General features: G+C 44.7%; 1 protein-coding gene and 1 pseudogene across 1 annotated transcript in view; both read left to right on the forward strand.

Annotated features, from left to right (window-relative positions):
* FAR2 (fatty acyl-CoA reductase 2) overlaps positions 1 to 18126 on the forward strand; it is a 499288-nt gene that overhangs the window by 82394 nt on the left and 398768 nt on the right. The window lies entirely within an intron of this gene.
* Positions 16153 to 16355, forward strand: LOC144762299 (small ribosomal subunit protein eS28 pseudogene; annotated as a pseudogene).

Raw genomic sequence — 18126 nt, forward strand, 5'->3', positions numbered from 1 at the left:
TTTTGTAGATGATGGCAATGCCGCCTCCTGGACAGTCGGTTTGTCCTTGCGGATGAATTTGTAGCCATCTGGGATGGCGATAGCAATGTCTTGTTCGGAGTAGAGTTTGGTCCAGGTTTCTGTGAAGAAAGCGATGTCTGAAGAGGTGGTATCGAGGGTCCCAGATTCCTGTGGCGTATTTGTGGAGGGACCGCACATTGAGGATGATGCAGTTGAGTCGGTCTGGTGCGCTGTTGGTCTGCTGGGCGGCAAAAGGTGCTGGTGTTCTGATGTGGCAGGAAGTGCATTTGCAGTTCTGGCAGGTGCAGGGTGCAAGGGTATTCTTCGGTGATGCTAGATGACAGGCAGCGTGACGTCCAGGGTTGATGGCGATGAGGGTGCTGGTGTCGTAGTGGTGGAGTGTTCAAGAGGCAGGGTCCCTGGTGCTGGGGGCAGTACAGGGGCGGACGGCGCAGATGGACTTGCCTTTGGCTTGCCTTCGGTTCACCGGTGGCACACCTGCTGCACATGGCCGCACAGTGCCTGCTATTAGGTAGTGCTGCAGGGGTATGGACAGCTGGGAGGCAGGAAATGTGGAAAAGGACACTGGAGGGAGAGAGAAGGCGGGGGATCGCAGAGGCACTGAGGGAGAGGATAGGGAAACAGGAACTGTAAAAAAGCACAGGAAAAGCAAAGGCAAGCAAAGATAAAAAAAAAAAGACAAAGGTGGAAAAGCAACGGAGAAGAGCAGAAAGATGAACCGAAAGAGCAGAAAAGGGCCAGAAGGGCAGTCAAGCTGCAGAGCAGTGTCACTCTACCACTGAACCACCAAGGATGAGGCGTAGGCAGGAGCCTGTGGGTGGAGGAGGGACTCCAACAACTGACATCCGGGTCAGAGAAACCCGCTGCAGCAGATGGGGACAGCAGCAGCAGCAACCAGACAGCACAGTGCTGTGGGAAGAGGAAGTCCACCAAGGGTTAGTCCCCTGTACAACCAAAAGCAAACTAACAGGGGGCAAGGAAAGGCAGCACCACCAGGTTGCCTCTTACGATCTGACAGGGGCGACCAGATTCTGTGTTCCCCAGTTTCCTCGCGAGTAATATCAGATCAAGCTGCAATCCCAAGGGCCTGGGCCAGGACTGGCCCCGTGCCCGTGGCACCCACTGCCACCAATGGCCAATCTCAGCACACTTGAGCCAGTTAGTGGAGTCCCCCACCAGTCTTGAGTGGTGCCCTCGGTGATGTAGGTCAGTCGCAGGACAGGGATTGCTCAGGGCACGGTGTGCATCACCCACAGGCACTAGGCCTGGTTCCAAACCGCCCCTGGGCATCCTCTGCACGCGTCCCACTTTTTCCCCACATGGACATTGACACCGGGGCTCAATGCACTGCACTCTCTCCACATCTGTGACTCAGTCAGCAGGAGCCTCAGCCAGGTGGGGTTTCACAAGCCTGGGTAAAGCAGCCGCCTACAAGTCCTCGGAGGAACCTCCCGATGCAGGTGATGTAACAGAGCCCCCTTAGTTGCAGTGCTCCTACCACACAAGTGTGGAACAGCCCAGGGGCCTCACCCTCCACAGTGTCCAGCCTGCGCAACATCCTCTGCCCTGTGATGCAGAGAGGCACGGCCCACCATTGGTAATCTCTTCCATGTATACCGATGTAGTGGTGGCGCCTGGTATGCGATGCAGACCTCCCTATATTGGTGCGCAGGAGCGCCTCTACCATTCACAGCTCCAAGGTATGCCAGGTAGTATTCTCACACAAGTAAGCAACGTGTCTCTGTGACCTCCCATACTTCACCACCAGGTAAGGGTGACCACCTCAATGTCTACCGCCATGGCCCAGCAACTCCCAGTGAGGCCTCTGTGCCCCGGGAACTGTCCCCGCTTTCAAGGTTTTTACTGGCATGATGTTGCAAGGATGGCGCTATGTAAAGTGATGCATCGCTGTTTTTTCTCAGCAATGCGCCTTGTTTCATAACTGTAGCCCTGAATCTGCATTTCCTCTTCCCCTGGGACTCTGGCTGTCATCATGGCTGTTGGGGGGGTTTAGGGAGGTTGTTGAACTGTGTTCCACTTGGCCCTGGCTGCTCCCTTCTTCATTCCAGTGTTTTTTTTCCTATTTTTCATTGGAGGTGGACTTTTAGGTCATTTGTGCCTCTAGAGGCAAAAAAAGTTACATTGGGCTGACTAACGTGATTAATTTTTTCGCCAATGGGTCTTTCGCCATTTTTATCTTGCTAATTTCAAAAATGATTTGATTTGATGCTAGTGTTAGCTGCGGTTTTCACTGTCGCTAGCTGTTACTGTTGCCATGTAGAGACATATTGTAAATGCATCGCTAACAGGGCGATAGTTTTTGGTGCTAGGCCGCGTAAGAAAACTGCTGCTAACTAACGCTAATGCTAGTAAGTGGCAGTTCTTGTACATATACCCCTAAGTCTCAGCAAGTAGCCTAGATTCCTTGTGAGAAACTGGGTTTCTGGTTGGCAGAGGTATGCACCCTGCCCAAGCATGAACCACAACCCTAGTCCGGGTAAATGTAGTACACACTAAAAGGTTACCTGTGTTCACCCTCTGGTAGCTTGACACCGAGCAGTCGGGCTAGACTAAAGAGCCAATGTGTATTGTGCACACACACATAGAGTAACAAAGTAAAAACACCACAAAGGTACTCCACACTAGTTTAGAAAAATAGCCAATATTTATCGGAGTAGAACAAGACGAATCAATACAAATCCAACATACACAAGTCAAGTTATGAATTTTGTAAGATTAAGTCAAAATGCAGCGCTTACAAATCAAATGCTCCAACTGGGGCTATCTGGTCACGCTTGACTGGGGCAAATCAAAAAGTTCAGTCCAACCGTGATGGAGCACAGGCTGGGTCTAGGAGTCACATAGATCTGCTAATTGTACCTTGGGTGCGTCAAAGCTCAGAGATGATGCATTGAGCAAAGGAGGGGATGCGTCACTGTCAAAGGCAGTGTGTTGTTTACGAAGTCAGGGCAACACCGTTGATGCATCAACGACAAGAACTGATGTGCATCGGACTGGTGTGTCTATGGGTTCTGGGATTTTGCATCGCAGATTTCGTTGAGGCGGTGTCCGGGGCCCGGGAAAGTGCGGTTATGTATACGCACTGCATCGGCCGAGTTGGGCTACATTGTAAGTCGTGGCCATTGTGTCAGTCAGCTAGCGGGGTACGCAGGTCCAGTGCAGATATTGGTGATGCGTCAGGATCGTAGGAAATGCGCCGGTTTTGATCGATGCTTCGGTGTCGATGTGTTGGTTACTTTGGTTGCTGCACCAAACACTCTCTTCTAATGACCCATGACTGGATTAGGCACTACTTGGCAGAGTAGGACTCACAGCAGAGGAGCCCAGGTGGAAGCAATTTGCAGGTGAAGTTTTTTATATTCCTGAGACTGCAGAAACAGTAGGCAAGCCCAACAAGCCCTTGGAGAATCTTCTCAAGCAGGATGTAGAGAGTCAAGCCAGTCCTCTCACTCCCAGGCAAGAAGCAGCGCGCAGCAGGCCAACACAGCAAAGAAAGCAACAAAGTGGCAGTCCCGCCTGGCAGCACAACAGCTCTTCTTCCTCCTAGAATGTCCTCAGTTCCAGAAGTGTTCTGAGTATATGGTGTCAGAGGTTCAGTACTTATGCCCATTTTAGCCTTTGAAGTAGGGAGACCTCAAAGAAAGGTCTTTGTAGTGCACAAGACCCTGCCTGGCTCCAGACACACTACAGAGAGGTATGCTACTCTTTGTATGGGGACAGGCACAACCCTATTCAGGTGCAAGTGTCAGCTCCCCTCTCTCACCCTAGCTCAGGAAAACCGATCAGCCCGGTGATGGGCCATCAAGATATGCAAGGCACATCTCAGCTACCTTTGGGTGTGACTGTCTAAAAGGAATGCACAAAGCCCAGCTGTTAACTAACCCCGACGTGCATGCCAGAGACAGGCAGAGGCACAGAATGGTTAAAGTAATAAAAGGCCTACTTTCTAAAAGTGCCATTTTCAGTCCAGAGACACCAAATGCACTTTTCCTATCTTTTCCCAATTGGACGTTACACTTGCAGAAAATTACAAGGCAGGTCCCATGCTAACCTATGGGAGAGACGGGCCTTGCTGTAGTGAAAAACAAATGTTGCAGTTTTTCACTACCAGGACATGTGAAACTCAAAGATACATGGCCTACGTTTTAAATACACTGCACCATCCCAATGGGATTACCTAGGGCCTACCTTAGGGGTGACATTTATGTAATAAAACAGTAGCCAGTAGGTTAACTTGCCATGTCAAACAGGAATTTAAGCTGCACTCTCAGGCAGGCCTGAGACATGTTTGAAAGGCTACTCAGGTGGGTGGCACAATCATTGCTGCAGGCCCACTAATGGCATTTGATTTACAGGCCCTGGCACATGTAGAGCACTGTACTAGGGACATATTAGTACATCAAATATGCCAATCGTCTAGAAACCAAATGCCCATACATTTTATAGACACAGCACACAGTCAAAAAAGGAGGTCAGAAAGCAAAAGGTCAGAGGAAATCACACTAGGAGATGCCACTTCTAACATCCCTTTTACCACAATGTACTAACTGTGACTTAGAGCTCCTCACCACACAATTAGCAATATGAGTGGTTTTGGGTTGAGGAGCCCTTCAGCTTGGCATCAGATGCTTTGCCTTCCTTCTATTAATGTTTTCTTGGCACAGGCAATCTTAGTGCCTGAAGCAAATCTTCATTTGCTTGTCTGCTGCCAAGCAGATTTCCAGGCTGTCAGAATCATGCAAGATCACTTAAACCACAGAGCGTGAACATTTAACCCCATGTCTTACCTGATGGTAATTCATCACAATTCAGTTATATTTAGGTTTAACACGTTAGTCACTCAGCATATTCGTATTTGCCTGACATGTTCCTGCACAGACATGCTGTTCACACGTTGTGCCAAAGGGGCTAATAGTACTACTTCAGTGCTTATGAGTTTGACCGTTTTGAGTACTTGAAGTCCACAAATAAGATAACCTTGCAAAAAATTGGGTTGTTGGTTGAGGGGAGTGTGAGTTCTTCTCAAGCAAATGTCACAATCCCTGTCATAGTGAACCACAAAAAAGTCAACAAATTAACCTCTGTTTAACCCTCTGCTAGCTAGGCACAAAGGCAGTATTTATGCAGCACTTAAACAGTAATAAAGGGAAAACATAACACAAGAAAACTCCCACACCAACTTAGAAAAATAGTGCAGAATTTAATATATTTGACACCAAAACAACAAAAATCCAATCAGTAGTACTGGAGATTTCATAGATTTAAGGCAAGTAAAGTGTCAAAAAGCACAAAGCCCCAATCGCAGTTATCTGGTTGGGCGAGACCGGGTGAAAGTCACAAGTTGAGGTGACTGTGATAAAGCACGGACCAGGTACATGAACCAGGTTGGTTCAGCTGAAAAAGTTACCTTCTAAAGTCTGTGTAGAGAGTTCCGTTTGCACTGCAGGAGGCCCCGAGGAGCAGGCTGAGCATTGTTGATGGTAGTCTCTGTAGCACAAAGCTGGGTGTCATGGATGATCATTGCTGTAGCACGAAGATCCTGTTGGGTGTCGCAGACTGTCATTGCTAGAGATTTACACTGGTCGTCACCGCGGCCTGTGTGCAGCGTTGTGATTGGCTGCGGGGAGCATGAAAGCCTCCTGCTTCCTTTTCTCACAAGAAGTTAGGAGGAGGACGCAGGAAAGGCTGCAGCGGCCGGCCGGGAGGTAAGTGATTTTTTTTTTTAAGTGATCCCCCCGCCCGCCTCACTGTTGCTTCCAGGCAGCAGCTGCGAACGCTGCTAACATCAAAACTATGCTCGTTTTGTTGTGATTGTTATGATCATGATGAAATTATGCTGTTATGAATTTAACCACTGTGCCTTGCCTTCTTCATGAACCGTCATTGGTATTATTTCTTGTTTTTCTTTGTAACGCACCAAGATAAGCTATAGCCTATCTCTTTTGTGCTCTTAATCATGTCTCATGGTCATTCGTCTTCTGGTTGTTCAGGGTTTCTTAGAACAGAAGAGTTTGAGGGTCCTTCTGAGCATTGGTCATAGATTGTGGTTGTCTTCCTGTGATATGTGACTGAATTTAGTTTTCAAGTAAGTCAGATTTGACCCGAACAGTTCTTTTTGCCTTCTTACCAGAATGAAAGAAGTTTCGGCCATTTAATATTTGTCTTTTTATTTAGAAAAATGCCAGTCGTTTTCAGAGGTACAGCATTTTGTGATCCTTAAGCAAGATTCCCGGGGTCGCTCGTTTCATGGTGCCTAGATTACTTCTTGCAGGAAGTTGGAATTCTTCTCATTTTTCACTGAGTGACATGATGTGTGTATGATTTGTACTGTTGTGGAAGTTGTACAACACAATTTCAGAAATCTTGGTGATAGGTGTTCCTGCGGCGCATGCAGGGGCCCTCCTAAGAGGGAAGCACCTTAGTGCCGCATTCGGCCTTCGCACCCACGCTCCACTCTTTTGGGACCCCGTGGAAGCCACTCCCTTAAGTTGGAAAATGCAGGTAGAAGTGTACATATATTTTACGCCACCTGCTCACCATCAAAAAGTTTTTCACTTCGCTGCACCCTGGCAAAACCTGTATAAGAATTTTGCCACGGGGCTGGCTACGCCAGGGTGGGTCATCAGTACGGCGACACATCACACCCAACCATGCCACAGCATCGGTGTAATAGGCACACCTGGTGCACTTGAAAGAGCTTGACGCAGCTTTCATTCTTGGAGGTAGGTCATCTTTTTACTACTCCAAGAATGGTAGCACTTGGTGTTTACAGCAATACAGATTGACAAACTCACTAGGCACCAGGTCAATGCTCAGATCAATTTAATTCTTCATTCCCGCTTAAGTATCTCCCACGGTGGTAGTCATATCATTAATATATAACTATCGATCTGCAAAAGGAGCCTGCTTTGTAACAGGACATAAGGCTCCCAGAAGCCCAATTTAAAAACAGGATAAACCTCACACTGACTTACTATGGTCTCCACAGTCCAGAGGGGCTATAGGGAAATGCAAATATGCAGGTTTCAGTGCCTTATTCCTAAACGGAACGCCCAATTTCGGAAGCTAGTTTATTCTAGGGTTGCAAATAGTAAGATATGCGGCAGTATCAGAGTGCTATGATTACAAGGCCACAATGATGAGTGAAAGCCTCATTTGGTTGGGGAGGGGTGGGCCTCCTGTATCAGCTCGAGCAAGGCACAGGTACTAGCTCGAGCTTTCAAACAGTGGGATGTCCTAGAGCCAGACACAAGTTCACAGAGCAGAGGGGATTTGGTCATAAAGGAATGGCCTCTTCAATACAAGTACTACTGGGTACTTCGATAGGGATGGGGTCACCTGTCAAAGGTTGATATGGTGTTATATTCTTCATTCTGTGTATTGCTCTTTTAAATGTATTTCCCTTTTATGTACACTGTAATCCTTTGATTATGGCACATGCCTTACAGTTGTGTATGACATCACTCTGATCTGTATTCTTGATTCTACTTGTGAACCTTACTGGAAGAAGTACTGTGCTCCTGAAGATTAAACTGTTTTTCATATAATCTGATATCCTGGATTTTAATATTGGCGACTAGGAGAACTGTACCTGCTACTTTTGGGGAGCACAGGAGCGGTACAACTATTTTGGGATGTATTAAATTTTTTTTTTAAATGAACATTTTTCCTTGTGGATTTCGTGGATTTATCCTTAAGATCTTCAACTGCCTCACCCTCGGAGGGGTATCTACATGCTTTTTGGGAATTTCTGGAGTATCCCCATAGCCTGTTATACATTTTAAAGCATTTTGTGGATTTTCCTGGAAGTTACCTGAATCGTTTTGAAAGTCGCGCTGTTGATACGCGCGTGTGAGTCCCGAGGCGAACACCCAAAGCGAACATTCTCCTGGCAGCTGCGATGCTGCGAAGCTTCTGACGTCCTTGCAACGTGTGATGTCTACACGCTTCACGTCGGCAGCCAGCGTCAGCTTCAGCGTCACGGTCGGCGTCAGCGTCATTCACGTCGGCGGGCATTTTGAATCTCCTTAGCAACCCTGATGCTCACAGGAGCGCCGTGTTCTCTTCAAAACGGTTCCTTCAACGCTGATGCGCACAGCAGTGGCGTTTCTGATGCACACAGTAGCGATGTTTGTAATCGCTCGTTTTCTATTAATTGAAAACACGGTGATGTGCTTAGCAGAAGGACGTGTATGCTGAGAATTGCTGGAAATCTTGGGTTTAATTATTCTTCAAGTTTCGTTTGGCATCAAGCCTGAGATATTTGCGGGACTACTACTCTCTGAGGGGTATTGTTCTTTTATCTCATAATATCATTTGAAGATATTTATATCTTGTTTGTGGCTTATTTCAATTTTAAGGTATTTATATTTTTGGAACTCTCTTTTTGCAAAATTTATTGTACTTTATTGTGTGTTAATTGTTCTTACCACTATGCAATTTGATCCACCTACTAAGTTCTTACAATCAAAAGGAGACCCTCCTATCCCTTGGTCTAGGTGGAAGGAAGAGTTTCTTACCTATTTAAAAGCGATTGATGGGGAAAGGATGGGTAATGAAAGAAAGAAAAATATTTTTTTACATTGTCTGGGTTCGGAGGGGCAAGCTATTTTCAGAACTCTCCCTGTTGCTAGTGGTGATTTGGAAACATTTGATGAAGCTCTCATGCGTATTGAAAATGGTTTAAGCCTTCATCTAGTATTGCTCTTAACAGGTATAAGTTTTATACAAGGGCTCAGAGAGACTCAGAAACTTTTGATGATTTTCTAACTGCTCTCAGGAGTCTTGTGATCTCATGCAACTTTGGTAATTTGGCAGACAAAATGATAAGAGACCAAATTATTGTAAACGTGAAGAGCAAAAAGACACGAGCAGTTATGGATTTTGGGAAATCCAAATCTTAATGACACTATATCCACAGCAAAAGCCTTTGAACAGTCGGAGAAATGGAGAAAGACTATGGATGATGTCAATGCCAAAGGAGATAATAGTAAAACCATTGATGAAGTGTGTAGTTTAAAGAAGAAATCTACACCACAATACTTTAAAGATTCTAGGAATATTGTCTGCTTTAGATGTGGAAGTACCAACCATGTGGCATCTTTCAAGTTTTGTCCTGCTATTGGGAAAGAATGTGTTAAGTGCGGTAGAATTGGGCATTTTGCTAAAGCTTGTAAGGATGATCGCAAGAGAACTATTGAACCTCAAAGAAATGTAGGGCCTAAGAGTAGAGCTGTTTCAGTTGTGAGAGATTTAAACTCTGCTGATGAGGATTCGTGTGTTGGGATGGTTGATTCAATTCAAGGTGTGAGTGCAGTTGAGGAGTATCTTCCTTCTAAGTGTCATGTCAAATTTCTGGGTGAAATTGTAATTCTTATGGCTGACTCTGGTTCACCATGAACCATTATAACTGTAGAATATTTTCATGAAAAGTTCAAGGGTACTTTATCTCTGGATGATTTATCTAGCCCTGATATTGTTGCCAAATGTTTTAATGAATCTACCATTGATTTTGTTGGTTATATTGCTTCGAATTTGGAATTTAAAGGGAGATCAGCTCATGTAAAGATGTATGTTGCTAAAAAAGGTATCAATGTTTTGGGTTGGAGAGATCAGTGGAAGCTTGGTATCAAACTCAATCCACGAAGTAAAGAACCTGTTATGTTAGTAGAAGAGATTGATTGTTGTTCTGGGATCAATGACAATTCTATTGTAGTTGAGGAGTTGTTTCCTGAAGTTTTTACTGATACGTTAGGGAAACTCAAGGGTTTTTGTCATGAAATTAAACTAAAAACTGGAGTGTCTCCTGTCAAACAAAAACTCAGGAATGTACCCATTAATGTGAGAGATGAGTTAGATAAGTTGTTGGATGGAATGTTGAGTGAGGGGGTGATAGAAGAAGTGGAATCGTCTGAGTGGTTTCGCCCATCGTTTTGGCACGAAATTCGGATAATTCCCTGAGGTTGTGTGTTGATCTTCGTGCTCTACATGTTAATATTCTAATTGACTGCCATCCTCTACCCAACATTAATGAGGTTGTTAGTACACTGGGGGGGCCACGATTTTCTCTACATTGGACCTGAGATCGGCCTATCATCAAATAGAGTTGGCTAAGGAATCTCGTCATTTGACTGCCTTCATAACGCCGCAGGGGCTGTTTCAGTCTAAAAGAATGCCATTTGGACTTGCCTCTGCGGCGTCAGTTTTTCAAAGATCAATGTGTCATCTTTTTAAGGGAATGCAGTCATGTGTGAAGTGTTTTCAAGATGACATCTTGATTTTATCGCCAGATTTAGGGAGTCATTGGAAGCACTTAAATAGTGTATGTGGGATTCTCAAGGACTATGGTCTGACTTTAAAAAAAAATAAGTGTACATTTTTCCAAGAGTCTGTTGAATATTTAGGACCTACACTCTCTAAAAGTGGGGTGGTTCCAAAAAAATCGTTGGTTGATGCCATTCTCAAAGCATCTGCGCCAAATTCTAAAGAGAAACTGCTTTCTTTTTCCGGTCTTTGTGAATATTACAGTAAATTTATTAAGGACTTTGTGTCAAAAATGGAACCTTTAAGGGAATTGATAAGGAAGAATGTTGTATTTGAATGGGGAGATAGTCAACCAGAAGCATTTGAAAAGATTAAAGCGGACATGATTGCTGCGCCTTCTCTTAATATTTACAACAAGGGGTGGTGATGGACAGAGTCTCTAAATTAAGCAGAATACTCTCACCCAGTCAAGAGATCAGGGCTAGATCCAACACCGTTTTTTAGCTCATTGCACCATCCCAGTTTCAGAACCTGGCTGTATGCAAATTAGTCTGTCCCTGGCCCAGTGCATCATGGGAACAGGGCAGACCAGATTACAAAAGCCAATTCTTACACTGGGAAGGAAACAAGCTTCCGGGGACCGGTTTCTGGCATTTCAGCCATCTTCGGCCCGGCTTGCTTGAATCCTGATGGTGCAATGAGCAAGGGACTCACATCTGAGTATACCCTTCCACGCTTAGGGTGGACAAAAATATTTACAACAAGGGGTGGTGATGGACAGAGTCTCTGAATTATGCGCCTTCTCTTAAAGCATTTTGTGTTGGGAAGACATGTGTTCTTACTGTCGATGCTAGTTTATATGGCCTAGGTTGTGTTCTTTCGCAGTTTTCTGGTAAAGAGGAGTGCAGTGTGGCGTTTGCCTCACGCACTCTTAATTCAACAGAGAGACGCTATGCAGTGATTGAAAAAGAGTTATTAGCGTGTGTGTGGAGTGTGGAACACTTCAGGAATTACATTTGGGGAGCGAGATTTATTATCAAGACTGATCATAAGCCTTAAGTTTCCATTTTGTCTCCTGGTGGTGGTTTGAATGCCACAGCAAGGATTGCTAGGTTGATGTCACGCTTACAAGAATATACGTTTGCTGTGGAATATGTTCCTGGGAAAGTCAATGTTACTGCAGATTGTTTGTCGCGTCTTCCTTGTGTGGATAGTGAAGATTTGGACAACGTTGAGATTGTTGCTGGAATTGCTGATGTGTTACCTGGGAATTTTGGAAGCATTTCAGAGGAATTGTGGAAAAAAAGTATGGTAGAGGACAAAGTGTTGCAGAAAGTTATGGTGTACTGTCATGAAGGGTGGCCTTCCAAAAATGAGGTTCCAGAGGAGTTGTTCCCATTTTGGAAAGTTTCAGATGAAGTTTTTATTGAGGGTGATTTTATTTACAGACAAGGGAAGTGTATTCCACCGGTTTCTTTACGGGAAACAATTTTGAATTTGAGTCATGAGTCCTGTTGGTATCTCCTCAATGAAAAGACTTATTAGGACCTTGTTTTGGTGGCCAGGGATTGACAGGTTTGTTGATAAGTTGGTTAGGGAGTGCCTGGAATGTGTTAGTAGTGAGAAGTCTCTCCGATGCAGTCCTGCTCCTCTTGTTCCTTTTAAGTGGCCTGAGTTTCCATGGCAGAAGGTGGGTATTGATTTTGCAGGGCCTTTCAACTTTTTGCCACAAGATTGTAGGTTTGCCATTGTTATGGTAGATTACCATTCTAAGTGGCCAAAAGTCAAACTGGTTCCTAGAGTCACAACCAGTAGTGTGATTTTGTTTTTAAAGGAAGTGTTTGCCAGGGAAGGTAATCCAGAAGTGATTATTTCTGATAATGGTGTGCAGTTAAAGTCCTCTGAGATGCAAGAATTTCTTAGATCACAAAACGTTCGTCACATAACCACACCTTTGTATGAACCTCAAGGGAATGGGCAAGTAGAGAGGTATAATAGGGTTCTTAAGCAAGATATACTTTGGGCGCGAAACTTTGGTGCTGAATGGAAAGACAAGTTAAGGGAGAAGTTATGGTTGTATCGGATAACTCCCCATACCACCACTGAAGTTTCACCTTTCCGCCTACTTAGGGGTAGAGAACCTGTTTCTAAACTATGTCCTTGGTGGTTTAAGAAGGTGGTTAAAGATAAGTGTTCACAGCTATGTAAGGATGGTATTGCTCAAACTGTTGAGTATAAACAGACAAGAAGCAAAGCCTATTATGACTCTCGCATGAATGTTAAAACTCCAAACTTCCGCATTGGGGATTATGTCAGAATACGTAAGCCTGGAATCTTGCTCAAAGATGATGCAAGATTTAGTAGACCTTTGAAGGTTGTCAAAGTTAATAGGAATAGTGTTGTCACCCAAAATGGTCAAGTTTGGAATGTGAGACGGGTCTGCAAGTGTTTTATGAATGAATAGTTTTTTTGTAAGAGAAGAGATGTGTTATATTCTTCATTCTGTGTATTGCTCTTTTAAATGTATTTCCCTTTTATGTACACTGTAATCCTTTGATTATGGCACATGCCTTACAGTTGTGTATCAGGGACTGTGTCCTGCACAACTATCTGGCAATAAGCCTATAAACCAATCGTTGATCAATGATTGGTTTATAGGCTTATTGCCAGATAGTTGTGCAGGACACAGTCCCTGGTTCTCTAGGGTCTCCTTCAACACATTATAACCAGAGGGGGTGGTACCCTTCCCCAGTGTTCGTGCACGCTCACACACGGATAGGATTAACTGCATTACAATTCTTTATTTTTTGAGTAATTTTTGAATTTACACAGGTGTGCAGATCCACCCTCATTTCATGTTACAGTTGTGTATGACATCACTCTGATCTGTATTCTTGATTCTACTTGTGAACCTTACTGGAAGAAGTACTGTGCTCCTGAAGATAAAACTGTTTTTCATATAATCTGGTATCCTGGATTTTAATATATGGCCCAATTTGTAAATTGCCCATTGTTATCACGCTGATATACCAGGGCTGGGTTCCCCCGGCATGCATCATTACAGTTAGCCCACACAGCTGCAGCAGGATCTACAGGGCTGGATCCCCACAACACAGTTTAGAATTCACCTGAGTGTGAATGACCTCCCCTCACTGGGGGCGCTGTGCACTAATCAAATCAATGAAATCTATATTGGGTGAAAGCAACAATTAATGGGGCATTGCAAAGGAAGGCGGTCCCTTAGTGCTGTTTGGCGAGATAAGCCCGCACAAGGTATGGCAGGGAGCTAGGTCCGGGGAGGCCATTGAACATTCCTGCAGAAGGGTACTTATAGCCAGGCGCAAGCTCACGGAGCACGAGGGGCTTTGGTTAAACAGGGCGTGGCCTCATTAGGGCAAACACCACAGGGTATTTCGATAGGGACAGGGTACATCAGACAAAGGTGGATATGGACTAGGTCCAGCTAGTAGGTATAGTAACCGCGGGTTGCAAGAGGTTATGGTCGCTGGATATGATGGTGGCCACATCCAGGACACTGGCGGACTTACAGGGCGCTCCGGAGGCAGTTTGGTACATAAGGGTACCATCTGAAGGAGCACAGTAGGGGTGATTGATGCCAAACCCCACGAGTCATTACGGCAGGACCCTGGGATATAATGGCAGCACCCCCTTAGTCCTTTGGGCGATTCCAAGCGTGAGCAACTGGAGGCTTGCCCTGTACCACTCCACCCCTAAAAGGGTGCGAGTAATAATCAGGGACTGGCTGCCTCGGATTTAAAAATGGTAGCGCCAAATGGGTTGGCTCATCCGGCGCGTGGGCAACTTAGGTTACCCACCGCCCTCGGATTTCACTAGAATCAAGAGTCTAGCATTCTCTGGGCTCTAAGGGTTGTCATGTGACATTGGTGCATGCTGAAGCATGTTGGCCAAAGTGCCTGGGAGTCTTCAACAGTGCAAGTCATCTGGTTACTCATGGTGTGCTTCGCAGTGCCTCACAGCTGGAGCTTGGGTATCTTCCTCTCGGTCCGAACTGCAGAAACTCCAAAAAAGTGGTCCTCTATCTTGGTCATTATATATTTTCTGACCCTAAGAATTAATGGCAGTGGCAATGCTAATCCCCATGTTAAAGAACTCTTTTGTTCACTGAAGAATATTGTACCACGCTATAGGCCTGACTCACAAAGGTAAACGTACACGTTTGCATAAATTTTAACTTTTTTGGTATCCTCAAACTGCATTTTAATAGTAAGTTTATGACTGCAGAGATTCAGCAGTCTGGCGGAGAACTCTACACATAGAAAGATGGGACATGCCTATCTTTTTGTGTGTGTGGAGTTCTCCACTCAGACAGCGGAGTTTCAACAATCGTAAACATACTATTAAAATCACAAACGTGTAAGTTTACCTTTGTGAATCAGGCCAAAAGACTATTCCCGGGGAGTAAAAAGTGTCTCTATCTCAAATCTCAAGGAAAATCCACGCTGAGAGCAGCAAATAACCTTACCCTACAAGCCGAAGTGGGACAGGCGACGAGTCCTTCTTTCTATGTCTATACACAGCCCAGCCCATCTTTAGGCATAGCTGTCCGTTGTGTCCTCCACAAAGTCTGGGCCACAGTTAGTACTGCAAATCCTTCTGAAAAACAGCCAGATATCAGTAGGTTCATTGTCCAGATACTGCAGACCATGGCATTTCTCTCCAAGCCATAGGCAGATCACTCCACAGCCCTGCGCAGGGCTCGGAAATCCGGTGATCCATTGTTTGGTGTACAGCAACAGTGCTTGGCCTGCCAGCCTGTCCAAAGCCAGGAGTGCCCACAGCCCTAAGGTGCAAGTGAGCCTGCCCGTTATAGGCGGTCGTGGTGTCCTTAAACATTTTTTGGGGATAGGATAGGGCACTTGTGATCCTACTGCTCTGCTACAACCAGGGCCATTGGAATTCTGTGATTGTGCTGTTATGCCGATTTCTGGATTATTATGGTTTGCCACACAACGTATTGCCTGCTACAGCTGCATAATTTTCGGGTTTTACCCAAAAAAATAGTTTTAAGCTCAAATGAATCAAACGTTATTAAAACACAGTGACAATTGTTGCTGCACAGTGGAGGGCACTTCTTAGAGGTTGACTAGTTACCTTCCAGTTGCCTATTGCTATATTTAGGTGTTAATATGGTACTAACAAGAGAAATCATTGGGCCAGGTAGTGTTAACATGTATTTAAAATGACAAAATACCATCACAAAATGTGCTGTGCTACGCCGCATAATTTGCATTTTCTTGTTGCATGATTCAGTCAACCCTGCCGCATAAGGTGGTCCTTCACTGTCACATATTTCCAGTGGCCCTGGCTATAACTAACAAACCATGTGGTACCTTTATACCTTGCAGTCTGACAATGTACAGTGATGCAGCTGACACTGCGAGAGTGCATGCCAGGGAAAGGTTTTGCCTGGTTTCTGCTAACAAAGTCTTTGTGGACAATATTGTAGTACCTGACTAAGGTCCTGATTTATTTTCAATAAAGAGCTCTTTGGGAAGGAATAGCATGGCTTTTCCTGTGGCAGTAATGTGAGGGAATAACACTGCATATTGCAATAACGCTTAGTGGCTGGAACTGTATTACTAAAAGCTTTTGAAAACAGATGGACGATTACAGGAAAATGCAGTCACCCACCTCTGGGCATATTGGCGCCTATTCCCAAAGCCCTTTTGGAATATATAAAATAGTACTCCTGTAGTACTCTTCTATGCCCCTTACATGTCTTTGTGAATTTAACCCAATGCATCTAAAATGGGAATAAAATAGCACTATTTAGGGAATAGTCTCTGTCTGCCTCCAGCCCCCATCATGGAAGGCGTGAAGCTTGAAAAACTAGACAGGCTTAACAAAGTCCTCAGCAAAACCTGCTCCCAGGGCCACTGCACCCAGTTTGGGGTGATTTCATGGATGACCGCGACTGATCAATCATTCCTAATGTGAAGGGACCAGTCTACGAAGGAGATGTCCTTCCGTTACTGGAATCTAAATATGAGTCAATAAGATTATGCTAAAACAGTGCATTGGTTTCAATGATCCTGCCACCAACGTAGATAGGAAGAAAGATCTTATTTGATATTCATAACACTGAAAGCATTTTCGGGGGACTAATCTTGTTCAGTTTGGAGATGTAAACCAGAAAACTACTCGGACTACTCGGTGCATAGAAAGACCTTATGGTGAACACGTTCTTAAGTTTTACTAACATAACTTATTGTTAACATATTCATATTCATTTAATACAAGTAGAAACCACAGGGCCCTTGCTGCACCTTTACTGATAGGGAGTTGGAGGTTTCAGTCCAATTCACAAAGGCATATAAGACGAGCAGTACTACATTCTGTCTCCGAAAATGCTTTTATGAGTCTGCCCCCTTGTATACAGAAGTAGCTGCATTTCGTTAAGAAGCTGGTCTGGATATGAAGAGACAGAATATGTCAATAAGGGCAGAAGACACCTGTTTTGGTATTTCTACATATCTTTTGAGAATTTGTATACATTGTGTAGATCCAGCATCAGTGGCATACCCAGTGTGTTATGGACCAATGTATAAGGAAATAAATGGGGTCCAGGACCACTGTTTGAACTGTGAAATTATGCAAAAATCAGAGTTCAGGGGCCCCTCAGGCCTCTGGGCCCTTGTGAAAAGGGAATAAACCTTGCCTAGCCCTTGTAATCCTGAGTTGAGAGGAAAGAACTTCTCTTAGAAAGACAAAGCCCAGTAAATAATTTTTGGGAGAGGAGTTTGAACAATAATTACATTGCAAGGTGACTCCGATGAGATTCTATGCCTAAGACCTCAATTTTAAGTGCATTATAAAATGCACACACCTGTGCAGGAGGCTGAAAACACATGTGCCTGTCTCCAGACATGACATGAACTGTTCGAACACTCTTTCCAGGAGCCTGTGAAGTGGCGAAAGGGCAAGGCGAAGGGCAAACACGGCTTGAATGGACACCCAGATAGCTGCGGACACTCCCTCTTTGTCCACACTCCAGTCAAGCAGTTGGCCGCGTGTGGCTCGTGTTCCTTGACTTTGGCCACTAGGCCGCCAAGCTTTACTCAATGACGCACTCTTGTTTCTTTGCACACACTTCGCCATGACCGTGTTGTCCTTTGCATCGCACTTTCCATAGATACCACAGTTTTCTATTTATCAACTCAACACTTCAGTAATAGAATAATGCAGAGCGTAGGCCAGAGGACCTGCCCTGTATAATCATTTACTACATTCTCCATTGAACTCTATAAGCCCATGGGGGATTATTTCAAACTGTATTTGGAATTTAAATGTTGGTGCCATTATCTTTTCTTTTCCGCTCTTTGACATTGATAATGTAATGGGATGTGTGTTCCTGGATAACCTTTTCATTTTATGCACCGACAATACATTGTTAGGTCGAATGAGTGCCACTGCCAAACATAGCAACAATGTATATACAACTAGCCACGTCATATAATTATGCATACGTGCGGGGAGGCTAGACGTTTTAGTGCACAATACTGGGCAGTAGTAACAGAGTTCCAAGTGAAGTGGTGGTCACTTGCTCCCCACTTCCTTACCACGTTTTGACAAGTCACAAGTAGGTGATTTGTGGTGTGCTCATACACTTTCAGCAGACTCTCTCAGCGATTGGCTTGAGAATTTGCCAATCTGCTCTAGGCTCAGCCTAGTGAGGTATTCATCTCCCTCCTAATGCTGTTGACTGTTTGAATGTATCCTTTCTTTTTTGCTCCCCTATAGCCCTATCTGTCGATTCCCGTTGGTTCCCTTGCTCTAACG

This window comes from Lissotriton helveticus, chromosome 1_1, assembly GCF_964261635.1.
Source record: "Lissotriton helveticus chromosome 1_1, aLisHel1.1, whole genome shotgun sequence".
In the NCBI taxonomy this organism is placed as follows: Eukaryota; Metazoa; Chordata; class Amphibia; order Caudata; family Salamandridae; genus Lissotriton; species Lissotriton helveticus.